Source organism: Ambystoma mexicanum, chromosome 10 (genome assembly GCF_040938575.1).
Source record: "Ambystoma mexicanum isolate Mex_15411 chromosome 10, UKY_AmexF1_1, whole genome shotgun sequence".
Lineage (NCBI taxonomy): Eukaryota > Metazoa > Chordata > Amphibia > Caudata > Ambystomatidae > Ambystoma > Ambystoma mexicanum.
This window is the reverse complement of record NC_090932.1, coordinates 1181903886-1181919342: the sequence shown is the minus strand read 5'-3', so window position 1 is coordinate 1181919342 and position 15457 is coordinate 1181903886.

Genomic DNA, 15457 nt, shown 5'->3' with positions numbered 1-15457 from the left:
GTTGGCAAAACTTGTTTAGTGTTTTAATTGCAATTGTCTAAAACAGGGAGTTACAACGATCATCAACGGACGTTCGCTCAATTTCTCTCAATTCATTTCATGAAAAACTACTTTTATAGTCACAGTTTGTCATCATTGATATCACATTATGTGGCAAACTACAAAAACCTACGGGGAACTTTGGTTGGCTGTATGGGAACATCTAGGTATACGTTCTATATAGCCGGGGTAATGATTGGGTCTCTAAGGTCAGATGGACAACTAAGCCCATCCCAAGTAAAAGTCATCTTCATCATCATAAAATACACGACGATTCATTGGTTACACAAAATATAGGGCTCTCGGATACGTGGCCCTCTATAATTGGTTGTCACGCTTGTACCCTTCTGGAATATTACACATGCTAGCAGCACACAGGCTGGTGCACCAGGTGCAGGGATGGTTGCCTTGGTCATGCCTCCCCAACCAATTAGCCCTACATCTATCATCACTCCTTCAGTGTGCCATTCAATTAAGGCTTTGAACTTGGCCTTGCAGAAGCTCCCTGTGCCTGATAATGAAAGGGAATGTGGCATCGTCTTGTCTTCTGGTTTCGGTGTAGCTTGACCCAAAGCTATTTTGATCTCGACCATGTGACTGAAGAACATGTTTTCGAGCTTCTTGCTGAATATAATACTATTAAATGATGAACTTTTGACGCCTTCAGTGTTTTTTCATTCCACTTCAAACAGAGGTTTGTTTTTTCTCACGTTCAATGTAGCTTCTTAGAATACACCCTGGCTCTCTGTGGCCTCGACTTCTTGCTACTGGGCCAGCCAAGCCTTACCAGAATTCTCTTCACCATCAGCTTTTTTCAAACTGTGCCACACTGAAATCTTTCCTGATCATGGGGTTTCAAGCCATGCTAAAGTGTATCGTGGAACATCCAGGTTCTATACATTCCTATGTATATAAAATGATGCATCGCCGCAATCTAATTCACTATGTAGCCAGCCTTATGAATACTTTGCCTACTTGCGTTGCTGCATCTGTACAAGTGTAAAATGATTTTTCATTTTCTTTTGTGCTTCGTTACACGAGCATCTCCATTTCGATCCCGAAATGTTGTTTATCTTTGATACTTCATCTTCAGCTTCTATAGAATATCTATGTCTTATTATCATGGATATCTCTTCAGGTTGCATCAGTTCTGCTTCATATGACATCACCAATCTCCTTTCTCGTCCATCTTCACACTTCTTCCGGAACTCCTTCTAGAAGAACATTATTTCTTCGTGCATGCATATAGGGTTTTCTCAATGGTTACCTTGTCTCAAGAACTTTTTGCGGTATAGGTACCCTCACTGGTACTGCACGTGTCGCAATTTTCCGGTTCTCAACATATAGGTAAAATGGGGGCAGAGCTTCTGGTAGGGGTACTTGGCTCCTCCTCTACAGTACCTTCAGCTCGGGTCCAAATGAGTCCTTCTTCTTACTCCTTGCAAAGTCTTCAGATGATCTGATCAGTAAGGGGTTCAGCCCTCTTTTAAAGCCAAATGGGCCCCAGTGATTGGCGTAGGCTAAGCCCACCTTAATGAACCAATCCTGGGTCCCCACCAACAATCTTCAGTGATGCTTCAGGTCAGAATCAGGGTGCTTGGCAACAGACAGGGGAAGGATGACAACATATACTCCTAAGGTCCCACCCCTGTTCCTGACTGCTGTACATCAAAGTGTCTCCCTAATTAACTGAGCCCTATGCAGTGCTTGGTCACAACATGGGCCTCCATTGATGTAAGGGGTTGCAGGCAGACTTTCCTCTCCTACAATTCACATACTTCCCTGCTCTGAAAAGAGTGGTTCCAGACAGGACATGCACTGCCCTTTCATACCAAGGAGGAGTGTTAGTACCAAGTTCACACATGGCATTACAAAGAGGTTTTGGTTTCTGGTCTCCATTGTCAGTTTCGCCTTCCCTGAGGCCTGCTAATTAACATTCTTCGGTAGTTGCTGCCACGAACAAGGTGTAACAATGAAGATGCTAATCCATGGGGCCTTGAAATGCTAATCAGGCTGCCCACAGCCAGAGGCTTTTGATATATCCACAGCTGTCAGTTGTCAGCTACACATGAGAGGGGAGGGGTGTGCTGGTAAACTGTGTACATGACTATTTTCTGCTGTGCGGTGAGCATGGAAAATATGTGCGGGAATGGCCCCACATATTTTCCGGAGGTTGATCTTCCATCATTCATTCTTTTAAATAAATAAAAATAAAAAAAAATCCCAGGTGAGCGCACTCTCCCTGTACGGATGGTCGAATTCCTCACACTAGCCAATATATTGTGCAGACATTTGATGAGAGGAGATCAATTGTCTTTAACTATTGCATTGGTTACATTTTTAAAGAAGATGTTTAAGCTGTTGGGTAACATTTATGTATTAGTGAATCTTGTGTTGTTACTGCAGGATTGAGTAGGCGATAGAATGATTGGTTGTAGTCGCATATTAGGAATCATGTCTGCTGGGACTTTGAAGTGAGAGCTGAACTTTTGCATTTGTACTATTGTGCTTTTTAAGAAAAACACTTAGTTTTACATTTGATGATTTTCTATTAATGAATGTGTGAAAGGTTTTACATTTTAAACTAAAACATAAGGATAATATGAGGAGTATTTTTTTATATAATTTTGTGAAAGGTTTGAATGTGTAAACCAAATCACATTAAAGATAAATAAATATATCCTTTTTAGGAAAACATAATTATTGTTAAATAGATCAGCGCCCAAACTCAAAACTCCCTTGCCAAACCACTCACCTCAACTACTTTCAACACACACACACAATGATTTTCTACCGGCAGTGCATGGCAAGGGTCTATACATTCTGCATGGCATCCATCAGGAACCACACAGCCACCCACACATCAATCAAGAAAGCCCAGGCAGGCAGGATTTGTGAAGGAATTATAGGAATTAGGCCCCATCAGAGGACTCTCCAACTCACTTTCAATGTCTTACAGTCCCAACTGACATACACCATCATAATCCTATGAGGATATGGGGTCGTACAGCCATTCTAGACCCCCATATACTAATACTATCACATAGGAATCACACAGATACACACACATTACCCCAACAAACCCAAACTAATGTACTCTGATGCACGGCGCTCTGCTGCTTCTAGAAGCTAGGTCTGCATAAATACCCAGAATAAATAAATTATATTAAATACTGAATGTTCTCTTTTGGGTATTTACCCTGGATCTAAAGCAGCGGTTGGCAACATTTGGCTATCCAGATGTTTTGGACTACAGCCCCATCATTGCTGGCCAGCATAGTCAATGGAAAGGTATCATGGGAATTGTAGTCCAAAACATGTGGCCAGCCAAAGGTTGCAGACCCCTGATATAAAGTAAGGCCACTTGAAAACTACAACGGTATGATTTTTTGCGCAATCCTGCGCTTCACATGAATAATTCACTTCCCATTTTCTCACTGGGATCTCTTACCTATCCCACATAGAAATATTAACACTTGCTAATGCATTACAGAATGTTCTAAGAAAGGGCAAAGCACATGTGGCCTGTCTTCTCATTAGGAAAACACACCTACATTCTTGCAAATAATATCCATATATAAATAACATTACTCAAGGTCCTTGTACAGCTTGAAGTTATTATGGCAACTTGTGTTTTTTATTTTATTTATTTTATTTATTGCATTTATGTGACGCCCAGACCTGGGGATATGACAGCGTTTGTACAGTATAGATGAGCAGGAAAAAGGAGGCATAGAAACAGTTGCTTAAAACTAGTCAAATGTGTTCAACATCCAAGTTGTCACAGATGGGTTATCAAACATCATGTTCAAAGCAAACCCCTACGAATGGGCCCTCATCTTGGATAAAATCTTTTGTGAAATAGTAAGGTCATGTATAATTCCGCCTCCGATGTAGAGTGTGGAGCGGATGTAGAGTGTGGAGCGGACGTTGAGTGTGGAGCGGATGTAGAATGTGGAGGGGATGTAGAGTGTGGAGCGGATGCAGAGTGTGGAGCGGATGTAGAGAGCGGAGCAGTTGTAGAGTGCGGAGCGGATGTAGAGTGTGGAGCGGATGAGCGGATGTAGGGTGCGGAGCGGATGTAAAGTGTGGAGCGGGTGTAATGTGCAGAGCGGATGTAGAGTGCGGAGCGGATGTAGGGTGCGGAGCGGATGTAGAGTGCGGAGCGGATGAGCGGATGTAGAGTGTGGAGCGGACATAGGGCGGGGAGTGGAGGTAGGGTGTGGAGTGGATGTAGGGTGTGGAGCGGACGTAGAGTGTGGGGCAGACGTAGGTCGTGGGACGGACGTAGAGCGTGGAGTAGAGGTAGAGTGTGGAACAATGTAAATTGTGGAGCGGATGTAGAGTGCAGGGCGGATGTACGGCATGGAGCGGATGTAGAGTGCGGAGCAGGTGTAGAGCGCGGAGCGGATGGAGGGTGCGGAGTGGATGTAGAGTGTGGAGCGGATGTAGAGTGCGGAGTGGATGTAGGGCATGGAGTGGATGTAGGGCATGGAGCGGATGTAGGGCGTGGTGCAGATGTAGGGCGTGGGGTGGATCTAGAGTGTGGGACGGATGTAGAGTGTTTGGGGCGGATGTACAGTGTGGGTCAGATGTAGAGTGTGGGGCGGATGTACAGTGTGGGGCGGATGTAGAGTGTGGGGCGGATGTAGAGTGTGGGGCGGATGTGGAGTGTGGGGCAGATGTAGAGCATGGGGCGGTTGTAGAGCATGGGGCGCAGACGAAGCAAGTGTGTGGAGCGGATGAAGTAAGTGTGTGGAGCGGATGAAGTAAGCGTGTGGAGCATATGAAGTAAGCATGTGGAGCGTATGAAGTAAGTGTACAGATCGTATGAAGTAAGAATGTGGTGCGCATGAAGTAGGCGAAACATCTGATGCTTGTAGAACAGACAAGGTGGTTAGAACAGATGAAATGGGTGGAACCAATTAAGTGAGTGGACCGGATGATGAGGACGTAACATGCATAGATCGGATGAAGTGCATGAGAAGGAATACATGGAACTGATTGAACAGATAGAGTAGTGCATAGCACTGAGGGAGTACATGCAATGGATGGAAAGCATGGAGCAAATTGAGAGCATGGAATGGACGCTGTACAAAAATGATTGGTGTGCATGAACGGTTGGAGTGCATGAACGGATGGAGTGCATGGAACGGTTGGAGTGCATGGAATGGTTGGAGTGAATGGAACGGCAGGAGTGCACAGAACGATTGGAGTGCAAGGAACGGTTGGAGTTAATGGAACGGTTGGAGTACATAGAACGGTTGGAGCGCACAAAACGGTTGGAGTACATGGACCGGTTGGAGTGCGCTAAATCACAAGCACCTAATGTAAACCACCATATCACATCTCCATGCTTACTCTCTTCTATACACCAACACTCAAATAGAACACAGCGATACTATGACACATTCGGTACAGCTGTTCTCATACCAACACATGCCTCATACTCCCCATCATCCTAATTAAACACAGCTGGCAACACACCCGTCAGCCTAGTGCATTCTCCTCAGGCCTTAAGCAGCCAGAATCGGTCTGGATAACACCCTGCCAGAACTAACACATACCCATGATCTTCCAACCACCACACCTACCGCTAAGAAGCAGCTATCATACGAATACCACACCTGCTGCACACATATCCGGTGCTCACACGCACCTTATGACCCTCTCTCTCTCTACTGACTTGAACTACGGTTCCCGAGGGCGTTCAACCTACCAGCGCCCTGAGATCATACCAATGGTACAGAAGGCGCTATATAAATGCAAAGTAACATAACATAACTTTAAAACGTTTGCACTTTGCCTCCATATCTAGTGCGTTCACCCTCACACAAGCATTGTGCTGGCATATTACATTTGGGTTTTAATCTATGGATTACCAATGATATTCGAGCCAAACGCAAACTCCTTCCTGCACAGGGTAACTTTTGTCGATTTTGTTTGGATCATGATACACGAGAAACCCTAGTTCACCTAATCACTGAATGTTGTGAACTTCGCCCTTTGAGAGAGACCCATTGTGCAAGACACTGTAAATTCTTGGGTTCTTTAGAATCACATGAATGTTGGTCTATAATTTTATAAATTGCAACTATTAATTTCTTATCAAGCTTAAAATTAGAAGTTGTGGAAGGTGACATAGGTGCAAAACAGTTGAACTAAGAAATGTTAATTAATTTTAATCTGTTTTTTGCCCGCCATACTGTATCAATCCATTCATTGACAATTTGGACACCACGTCATGTTGGCGAGATTCCATAAGAAGCTGAATTTACTCTGTCAGTTTCTTTCAAATCTAGCAAAGGTTTTATATACTAGTTGTGTTGTGTAAATTGCTACTCATGTGTTCACGTGGTTGCTCATTTGTTTTGATATTTCAGTTTGTTTTAATAACTTTGTTTTAATATTTCTGTTTTAATATTTTCATTCCAACTATGGATTTTATGTACCTGTCAATTTGAAAGGTCGATTCAATTCAGCCATTACAAATAAATAAAAAATAAAAAAATAAAAATAAATAAAAAATATGCATGTTTCTGCCTTTTCCACACTTACCTTCCTGAGTGACAATTATCTACTGTTGCTTAATAACAGCTAGGAGATCTGTGAGCACTCATACCCACATCTATTCACTCACTCATGCACTCATTCACTCTTTCTCATACACGTGCTCATTCTTTCATGTAGCACTCTCAAGCACTCATGCATTCACTCACTCACTCAGTGTGCATGAACTCACTCTAACTTTCCGATGCGTACATGCAACCATACACAGATACACACACACTCTTGCTTACTCAGTCACGCTGTAACACATTTGCCCACTCGCTCTCATGTATGCACTTAGTCACTCACTACCTTATTACTTCAGTCACTCACGCACGCCCTCATGCTCACTCATTCTCTCACTCATGAAATCCTGTACTGACTCACACTTTTGTTCATACACTCACACACTCGTGTTCACTCACTCAGGCACATGCAAAAACATGCACTTAGTTAGGCATTCACTGACTCCCTTGTTGGCACAGACAGGCACTTGTGCACTCCTGCACTTGTTCTATCATTTACGCACTTACACACTCACTTACTCAGTTTTTCATAAGCCAGTCCCAACCCGTTTCCGAACAGTAACAATAGGTAATATATCACACTGCTCAACTAGTAATGCATATGTGCTATTGATATCCCGGGTATCGTGCTACAAAGGCTGCTTAGACATTGCATTGAATGAAATCCTCCCTGTTTGAAACATCAGCCCTTTTACTGACTCCAGTGCTCCAGGATGAGATATTGAGTTTCCAGACATTGACCTATATCAGCTTAAATAATAGGTCAACACTTACCTTTGGCGAGTGCACTGTCAGCGTGATTCATACTTTCGTTAACTCTAGCCTGCAATTCTGAAATCACTCTGTCATCTCTCAGGCCTCTGGCTTTTTGTAAATTATTACTGTCGTCAGAGGGTGATTGCATAACTGTACTCATGGCATCTAGAAAAAAAGGACTGAGATTCTACCAGGAAACGATGCGTCGCTTCGGAGAGCATGCAAATTGACAGGGACACTCCTCTGCTCCCCAGGTGCAACGAAGCACCTTCTGATAATACAAGTTCGACATCAGAACAGGGTGGGCATGCGCAGAAGAGCAAATCAAAGCTAGACGGCCATGTTAAGTCTGGTGCGACGTTCATTTATCGACGGTCATTTTTTCAATGGGTTGTTTGCCGATTTCTTTTCTTCAAAACAACTCATTGAAAAACATAGGGGGGTGCGGGGAAGGGTATATAAGGGGTGTGAGGTAGGGAATAGTGTTACATTAATAGGGGAGGGGATTTGAGGGGAGCCACCCAAAAGAAAAAATTGCAGATGAGTTTTTTCAAAGTGAATATCATTAAAAAAAAAACATCAAAAAATGTCCGTATATAAATGAACATAGATTAAGTCGACACAGCCGATAACTCCCAGCGCGAATGATATGCCAATGCGGAATGGTTATTGTGATTTCTTTTTCCTTAAATCGCCTTTGCGGTTCATTTTATTATGTACGAACAATATGTGCTTCTCTTCAGTTGTATCTATATTTAATGTGTTTATGCACACCCCTGCTAAAAAGGTGCTCTGCAGTTCTCATACTCAGTATTACAGAGGCACAGCCCATAATTGGAGGTTGCTGCGTAAAATGATCTCTTTTGTGCACTGCGCATCTCAATCGCTGAACCCCATTGCATCACAATGTCTCCCAGGCGCAGCGGAACCAGCCACGCATATAAAAGAGCTGGTGCGGGCACATTTCGCTGCAAAAGTGTTGCCAGCTAAGGGTTTGTGGACAAGGGCCCATATCAGCCCCTTTGTGTCTGCCGCCCGAGCCCAATCCCCAGAGAAGCCGATGACCCTCATAACGTATGTGAAGGTCAGCTAGGACTGATCGTGAACTCGCTGTGTCAATGTGATAGGTCAGGGGTCTGCAACCTCTGGCTCTCCAGATGTTTTGGGCTGCAACTTCCATCAGCGCTAGCCAACCTAGTCAAAGGGGAGGGATCATGGGAGTTAAATAGGGTAACACATCTGGGGGGGTACCTAATGAGTAACCATGCTTTAGACCAGGGATCTGCAACGTGTGGCTCTCCAGATGTGTTGGCCTACACTTCCCATGATGCCTTTCCATTGACTATGCTGGCTAGGGCTGATGGCAGTTGCAGGTCAAAACAGCTGGCAAGCCAAAGGTTGCAGGGCCCTGCTCTAGACTCTCCTTTTACTTCACAGTGCCCTCTTCGGCTCCCTAATTATAAGGACATTGAGTGCCCATTTTGTTGCTCTTTGACATATCTACTTCTTGTTCTAAGCATAGCACTCCTTGGGGGCCACTGCTAAAAGGCGCAGTGGGCTCAAATTATTTGTTTTATGTATGTTCTTACACATTTTTGTAATGTGCCCAGGTCGACTGTGAGGCCACTTCAGATTGGAAGGCTGCAAAAAGGATGTAGGAGAAAAGTTGTGAAGCTAATTGAGAAGAGCATGCCTCAATTCACAGGTGTGTATTCAGGATTGATTGAATATCTGCTAGACTGCCTTGAGTGGGTAAGGAGGCGAGGCTGTCGGTGAATCTTATTTGTGCTGAGTCTTACCATAAGAACATTTCGGATGTGGGTTGTTTGACCTAAAAAACTTTGCCTACTGCCCATTTGACCTAATTCTTTTTGACCTACTGTGAAAGGGAGACCCCCTGCAACCTCTCCAATGCGGTGGGAGACCCCTGTTCCCTCTCATGACTTCCCCCACCTCAACCTATTCCCTTACTCCAACCCACAACTATTTTTTTATTAAATTGTACCATTTGACCTACCGAATTAGGTCAAAAAGCTGCGGTCAAATAGGAGTAGGTCAAGTTGGCATTAGGTCAACTATACCAATACCAACATTTCAGTCTGAATGAGCGGGAGGTTATTCTGTTTTGGGTTGCCACCTGAAGCATCTAGTCAGCTGCCGGCAGGGAAAAGGTTTGGGATTCTATGACATTTTCCCATCTGTTGGAGGCTACCCCACCAAAACACGGCCTTTATTTGCTCCCTCGTGGCAACATCCAACAAGGGGGGTGGCAGGTACATTGGTGGGTTCCATCCCTCCACCCCATGACTGTAGCCCTCTGCTCGTGCCCTGTCTCTCCCCACGGTGACTTGTGCACAACTTCTAGCCTCCCCGCCTGAAACGCCTTCCCCCCACCTCCCACTCCTTGCACCCTCACCTCCAAGCTACCAACCCCTACCATAATTCCATCCCATTCCCCCTAAACCCACAATCTACTTACTTTCGCTGTGTGCCATGCATCCCGCTCACCTTCCACTTGATGCGCAGTCTTCCCCGGGCGGAGTATCCAGGGTTGTCTCCTTTAGGGACAGTCCAGAAAAAGTTGTCCAAAAGCTGTACACTGATTTTGGAGATGTAATTAAGTACACAAACGGGGATCGAGTTATGGGCTCACTGTAGAGTCTTCAGTAAATACAGTGTTTACAGGTTTGCCTGCAGCCAGTGGATCACATTCAGTACTTTGGAGATGTGATCTGGCCACTTTAGATCATGCAGAAAACAGTTGGTGAAGGACTTAGCCCTCTGTATTTTGCGAATGGTTTTTGGAGGGCGATCACTGTTCCTCTGCACAGTCCTCAACTACACAACTTCAGTCTTTACAGTGCCCCACTAACCCCATTTTCTCTTCCTCGTCACGGTCCCAACCTACCACCTACACACTCTTCCTTATCACAGTTCCCCCACCACGATCTCACTCTACCTTGTCACAGTCCCCCAGTGCCACCACCTCACTCGTTCTTGTCGCAGTACACCACTACCACCAACTTCCTCATCATAGTCCCTCACTATCACACCTCATACTCTTCCTCATCACGGTTCCCAACTACCACATCTCAGTCTTCCTTGTCACAGTTCCCCACTAACCTTACCTCGCTCTTCCTTATCACAGTACACCATTACTAATCACTTCTTATCTACTGTACACAAAAAGAGATGAAATACGTGATGAACCCGATCTTGCGTAGATCAAGAACAGATAGTGATATCAAATGATATAACATCAGATATGTTAACAGAAAAAAAGACACAATTACAGGTGGTGGGAGGTATAGTGTAACAAAACCCTTGACATTCAGTGAAAAAACTTTAGTTAAGGGACAGTTAAGGTGAATAAGTTCAGTGCAACAAAGCCCTTCAAATTCAGTGAAAAACCCTTATTTAAAGCACTGTTAATGTGAATCAATATGATGCTAATTCAGTGATAAAATGTTAGTTGAAGTGACTTTAAGGTGCCAATTTAATGCCACAAAACCGCTTACATTCAGCAGGTGCTGGAAGCTACACCACCTTAACTATGAGGCATGCATTGCACAGCCGTAAGCACCCTCATGACATCACAAATGACATAATTGATGATCTCACATATGACATCACATATTGCATCATGAGCTTGCTTTGCCGCTTGGAAGACTTCAAGGACATCGAAAATTCTGCTCTCAGCTGGCTTGTATCCTTCAGCACTATGAGAATCTCATGTGGTGTTGGCCAGGACTTGGATTTATCTCAAATCCTCTTTAATGTTTATATTGAGTCACCATCCAACAGCCTTAATTGCCATACCACTGACTATATGCAATAGCCAGTGGTATGGCAATTACATGCCAACAATACCAACACGTGATGAGTGCTGAGGGTTCCATGTGATAATGTTGCAGTGAAAAAGTCGACAGGTATGCGACTTTATTTTCCTGAACCCTACAATTCTTTCCCGAAATATTCTAGGACGAGTATAGTTATGTATTATTACCTCCAATCATAGAATATTGGGTGAAAGAGTTTGATTGTCTAGAGGGTGCATTTTTAGGGAAATGTCGCCACCTGGCTGCCATTTTCACAGCGACATTATCACTGGATACTGTGCTGAGGTGGAGGTCAAGCAATCTCTGAAGGCTCTCTGCACATAACATCATCGGTAAATATTCATCCCCTGTCTTAACAATCCTGAAATGGAGGTGAGGCGTTCCAAGCTTGTCATGGGCTTGCCCTTTACATTCTCATGCCCATGTTCATGCCTTTACATTCTCATGCACATCCAAAAAGGGCCCGCTTCCAGAGCTGAAACCCAGGTGTGTAACTTAGGAGTGGACTTTGACCCTAGCCTCTTCTTTGCACCACACGTGAATGTAATTAGCAGATCAGCTTTTTCCCCTCCCACTTCTTCTTCCAGGAATAATGCCCTCTTCTATAGATGACACAGAAAATCCATCTTGTCTGTGCAGGTGGCCTCACTCCTGAATTACTGTAACAGGTGTGGTAGTTGGGAACTGTGATGAGGAAGAGTGTGAGGCATGGTAGTTGGGGACTGTGATGAGGAGGAGTGATGTGTGGTAGTGAGGGACTGTGACGAGAAAAAATGCTTTGGTGGTAATGGGCTACTGTCACAAGAGAGAGTGAGTTGGTGGTAGTGGTATACTGCGATGAGAAAGAGTGATGTGGTGGCAGTGGGGGACTGTGACGAGGAGGAGTGAGATTGTGGTAGTGGGGAACTGTGATGAGGAAGAGTGAGTTGGTAGTAGTGGAGGGCTGTGAAGAGGATGAGCAAGGTGGGGTAAGTGCGGGACTGTGATGAGGAAGACTGAAGTAGTGTAGTTGGGGACAGTGATGAGTAAGAGTGAAGTGAGGTAGTTGGGGACAGTTATGTCATGTGAAAAGCTTGTCCAATCCCAACAAAGAATACAGTAGACACGCATCGGCTTCCTCTGGTGTTTCATTGCACACTTTCTATTCCACTAATTAAGCAGAAATAAGCTTCATTAGCACAGTTAACACCCCCAAACACTTTAGCTACTCCCACACATTTTAAGTTAATTTGGGAAGCAAAAAATTGCTTGCTAAATTAACTTAAAATACTCCTCTTCCCCTAACTAGCAATCACAGTGAATATATTATACTTTTGAAGTAATAACACTTTTTTCCATTCGTGCCAATTCTCGATCTCGGAAAAAGGACTGGAAAAAAACACAAATCTACAGCCTCCCCAAACCTCCACAATTCATCCTTCCTTAATCTGCTCGATGCTCCCTGACCTCAAAACTACCCTACTTACACCACTTATATCATTTTAGGGCACTTTCCAAAATGGAATCGAGAACTTGATTCTTGAATCACGTAATGGCGGATTTCAGAAATGAAGACGCTTGGCACCAGCAATGCATCATGGTAAATATAACTAACATTTTGGATACAGGGGCACCCCGCTATACGCCAAATAAATAAAAAATGACTGGACATTTTCAGCTGATCCACTGTAAGAATGATCAGGGCTTCCTGACTGACGTTATTCATATTTGGCATGTTACAATTGTTTTCTCTGATGGAACGTAGCCTTGTGGGGGTGTAGTTGAACACAAGCAATGCAAAATACTCAATGTAACAACTCTACACAAGTCCTCACTGCCTGCCACCAGTGTTGGGCAAGATTGCATGTATTAACCCTATGGGAGACTACACCAGCCTTGTCCTCTTGGCAATAGGTAACCCAACCTTTGGTATAGGCCTGTACTAAACAAGTTGGTAGAGTGACTGAGCAGCCAGGCTTATCTCAAGAGGGGTCAATGTGAGCTTTAGAGATGTAACACAGAAATAAATTCACAGTGACAGGTATTCAAATTACACTTATACTCAAGGTGTCTTGATTAAATAATGATTTATTAATTTAACAGTCAGTTTTAAAATAAGCCTTCTTTAGAAGTGGCAATTGGCAACAATAAAATACACTTCAAAAATACACTCCTTCAGTTCAGTTAAGTAAGTAGATACCCTTCTGGGATGTCACACATACACGTCCTACACCCTCAGGTGACTTCAATTGCTAGGACACTGTGGACATTGATATATCACTTTTTATACTTAAAAGTAATACTGAAGTTATGGAAAAAGGAAAAGGTTAGGGATGGAAACAATAGTTAAAGGATAGTTCCGGGACTTTTTTTTTATTGTCCCTACGGTTCGGCCATGTGTTTTTAAGCATAAATTGGTAGTTCGTAGAAAACTTTCCTATGGACCTTACCCGACTTTTCGTCCATTAACGCACTCGAAATCAGCCGCCATTTTGTCATAATCCTATCATTTCCCCCCATCGACCTGGCTCACCTGCTTTTGCGGCACTAAATCAAATCCCCCGCCCCTGAAACAGACTTTATCAAAACATTCATATTCCCCGCCTCTATCCGTGACGTGACTGTGCTGTGTAGGCAAACGCGCCCAGGCGTCTTCTACGCGACTCCACACAGAACCCGGAAACCAACACAGATCAGCTCACAACACAGCGCGCCACAATTCGGAATATGAAACTGTACTTTTAAATCAAACCGCAAGATTGTAAATTTGGTAAGGTACATTTATTTGACATCAAATGTTTAGAGAATATTCAGCGATTTGCATTTTTATTTGCTCACGTTCCAAAAAGTTTGTTTTTAGGCACGCGATGTTCCTTTGCTGTACACAGGGTCTTAGATCATCTCACAATACAGTGCCACAATTCGGAATATGAAACTGTGGTTTAAAAGCAAACGGCAAGATTGTACATTTGGCAAAGTACATTTATTGGACATCAAATGTTTCGAGAATATTCAGCGATTTGCATTTTTCTTTGCTCTCGATCCAAAATAGTTCGTCTTGAGGCAAGCGGTGTTCGTGTGCAGTACACAGGGTGTTGGTTTACGATAAAATAAGCTCTTCGGTCGCACTGATAATCGCATGGCTGTTCCAACAACGAGGCACTAGGCCACCACAACGGTCTGTATGTTGCATCTAGCCGTTAGTACCGCGTAAGGGCATACTTGTATTTGGCGATTGTCCCATAAAATGGTCAGGGTGGTAACGTTGTTCACGCGGAGAAGCAACTGGCGGTTGTAAAAGCCATCCGCCGGTGTCTGGTACTCGTGACACATACAATAATGAAGGATGTACCTGTTTTAAAAACATAAAAAATGAAATTAGTCTCACCATCAGATCTTTATTAAAATTATTAATTTTATATATTAGGTCGGGAAATTATTTCATAGCTAGGACAGTGCAACTGGGTATTATACGTCAAGGGGGGGCTGTAGGATACTGAGACAGTCCCCCAGTGCAGGGGTTGACAGGGAGGCAGTGCAGGTGGAGAGTGGAAGGGCCCAGGACCGAGGTCGCAGACAGTGGACCAGTTGTAGCAGGGGAGAGGGAGAGAGAAAGCAGAAGCAAAGAGGAAGGTTTTGAGGTGCTTCCGTAAAAGGAGATGGTTCTCCTCAAGATAGTGCGCTGTACAAAACAATATGCCACATAGAACGAACAAGTACAACTTAACCCGTCTTTAAAGCTACTGTATAGTAATTAAATTGTGGTATAAACTCATCTAAAGAGTTACTTACATTATATTTGCATTTTCCATTGTGTCTGTGCGTAGGGCAGCCCCGAAATACCACTCCTTCTATGCCGACGTAATTTCTTCTAATGAACGAACATTAAATGGCTTTCGTTTCTGAAATTATATTCATTATCGTTTCTTACGTTATTGCCCCACACCCCCAAAAAGAAGTCTTTCGGGATGGTCCCGGCCTGTCAAGGTCAAATAACAATAGAACCTTATACTGAGTCATGGGCCATTCCGGCACCCGAGCAAAAAATCAAAGCAGCTGACCTTCACTTTGAACGAGCACACATTCCTAGTTAGCTACATTCAGTGTAAGGCCATCTCACAGGACTCACAGAGCAATCACTTTTATTTACACATTACATAGCTACACATATTCAATGGGCCTGCGACATGAGGAGACTCGAGAGAACAGACAATCAAATTACAATCATTTAAACCGTGATGTGTATTTCTCAATGAGCTCTGCTTTAGG